We start from the raw sequence: 3,174 nt of genomic DNA on the forward strand, positions 1-3,174 counted from the left end.
AGTAGTACTTTGCATTAATCTTTGAGGAACAGCAGATCTCCACACCTTAATCTATGGAGGGTAGAAGCTCTACCGTTGAAAATACATAAGTGATGAAGGTCCAGGCATGGCCGAATGGCCAGCCCCCAAGTCTAAGGAAAGACGTTCCAAAGATGCCTAATACAATAGTAAGAGGTCCTATTTATAATAAACTAGTCACTAGGGTTTACATGAGTAAGTAATTGATGCATAAATCCACTTCCAGGGCCCACTTGGTGTGTGTTTGGGCTGGGCTTAAGTGTTGCACGTGTAGAGGTCCTTCTTGGAGTTGAACGTCAGTATTTGTGCCAGTTTGGGCGTTCAACTCTGGTTTTAGCTCCTTTTCTGGCGCTGGACGCCAGAATTGGGTAGAAAGCTGGCGTTGAATGCCAGTTTACGTCATCTATTCTTGGCCAAAGTATGGACTATTATATATTTCTGGAAAGCCCTGGATGTCTACTTTCCAACGCAATTGGAAGCGCGCCATTTCGAGTTTTGTAGCTCCAGAAAATTCACATTGAGTGCAGGGAGGTCAGAATCCAACAGCATCAGCAGTTCTTCTTCAACCTCTGAATCTGATTTCTGCTCAAGTCCCTCAATTTCAGCCAGAAAATACCTGAAATTACAGAAAAACACACAAACTCATAGTAAAGTCCAGAAATGTGAATTTAACATAAAAACTAATGAAAACATCCCTAAAATTAACTAGATCCTACTAAAAACATACTAAAAACAATGTTAAAAAGCGTATAAATTATCCGCTCATCAGTCACCCCTCCTTAAAACTGTGACCATAGCCTTATCTATGGTCACGGTTTTCACCGTGACCATAGCCTCTATGGTCACCCCTCCTTTAAACCATGACCATAGCCTTATCTATGGTCAGCCCACCTTAAAACCGTGACCATAGCGTTATCTATGGTCACGGTTTTTGCCGTGACCATAGCCTCTATGGTCACCCCACGTAAAATCATGACCATAGCCCTATCTATGGCCACGGTTTTCACCGTGACCATAGCCTCTATGGTCACCCCTCTTTAAAACCGTGACCATAGCCCTATCTATGGTCACAGTTTTTTGCCATGACCATAACTTCTATGGTCACCCTATCTTAAAACCGTGACCATAGCCTTATCTATGGTCACGGTTTTCACCGTGGCCATAGCTTATCTATGGTCACCCCTCCTTAAAACCGTGACCATAGCCTATCTACGGTCACAGTTTTTCACCGTGACCATAGCCTTATCTATGGTCACTGTTTTCACCGTGGCCATAGCTTATCTATGGTCACAGTTTTTACCGTTACCATAGCTTATCTATGGTTACCTTATTTTTAAATGATGACTATAGCCTATTTTGTTTTATGATATTTAATTTTTTTTAAAGCATAATCACATCCCAAAATGATGATAATCACAAAATAAATCTAAAAATGAGAAATTCAATAAATCTAAATCATAAAAGTTTCATTAAAAACTAGATATCCATTACAACACTAATCAAAATAAGGTGTAATTTATCCATTATATGTAATATTGGATAAAGTCTCTTATCAAAAAGTAAGAACAGAACAAAATAATACATTTAAATAACCAAAATCATTATAAGACTCATCCCATCTTATATTTGTATAGAACATATTTTCTTCACATCATTTCCTCATGCTCCTGCTAGCAAAAAAAATAAACATGTTAGAATAAAGCAAAAATATTTTTGATGATGCAGTACAGTTGAGTAATGAATATAGAGCACAAGTTAAAACTAATTAAACTAATAACAAAAGACCTAAATTAAAACTAATTAGTGCTACACTGCTACAATTTCACAAAAGACCTAAATTAAAACTAATTAAACTATAACAACAAAAATTGGAGTTTTCTTGGACATTTCAACTTTCAGATCAAAACCCATTTCTTAGAAAAAGCTTTGATGCCTACAATATATGTAACAACCCCGGTTTTCGAGAACACGAAATCTTTTCTGAAAGTACGGATTTCTCCGGAAGATCAGTAAGGGGAAAACCTTTGATATATCATCAAGTATCTCAATCCTCATTGTCATTATGTCATCTTTAAGTTAGAACCTTTTCCGAGACAAACTCAATAATACGGTCACGAAGAACCTGGTTTTTGAACCGTATCAGTTAGAAGTTTTGATTTGGTTTTTTGTAAATAGTCTCAGTTTGACGAACCGGACTCAATTTATGAGAGAAGAGAGATAATAGGATGATATTATCATTATATTAGTATTAGAAGCTTCTTGAATAATATTATAAGGTTACCTGGTTATTTTTAGTTAAAAACAGAAAATCGGTTTAACCAGGTTTACGGTTTACTGGTGCAGCTTAGCACCAACACTCTCTGATGAATTTAGCAATGCTAAGGCCTCATTATACATGTACTATTCTCATAATAAATATGTTACTAGTGTCATTTATGCTAGTATCTCAGAAAATAATTTTTAGAGATGTTTTTACGAGTGTTCCGATACATCTAGTTTTAGTAGTTATACACCTGAGATATTTTAATATTATTTTAACCCACCTCCAAGCCAACCAATCACAACTCACCTTACACCCCCAAGACCTCCAAGGCTATCTAATTTCATCATTTTGGCCGAAAATAACAAGAGAGAAAAGAGAGAAACTTTCATGAACACTTAATCTTCAAAGCTTGATTTCTTCTGAACCAAAACTCAAATCAAAACTCCGATTTCACCAAAATGATCTTCTCTTCTTCCTCTACATAACCATGTAACTTATCAAGGATGGAAATAAGGTGAGATGGCTATTCCTTTCCCATTTCAATTCGGTTTTCAACGAAAACCATGCAAAACATGTGTTTTCTTGATGTTCATCCTTAGGAATCATGCTTAACTTGACTTGAGGGCCAAGAAACATGAATTTCCAGCAAGTCTAAGGAGAGATATCTCTTCCTAACGTGCTGAGGGAGATTTGGTGTAACAGCCCAGACCACCCGCTAGCACGATATTGTCTGCTTTGGCACACAAGGCCTCACGGTTTTGCCTTTGACGATAGGGATGATAGCCGAAGCCCCCCACACTCACTCGTCAAAACGCGTCATGCTACGGAGAGGTATCCACACCCTTATAAGGCATGCTTCGTTCCCCTCTCCAACTGATGTGGGCCTTACAATC

The sequence above is a fragment of the Arachis ipaensis genome, chromosome B04 (genome assembly GCF_000816755.2).
Source record: "Arachis ipaensis cultivar K30076 chromosome B04, Araip1.1, whole genome shotgun sequence".
NCBI lineage: Eukaryota > Viridiplantae > Streptophyta > Magnoliopsida > Fabales > Fabaceae > Arachis > Arachis ipaensis.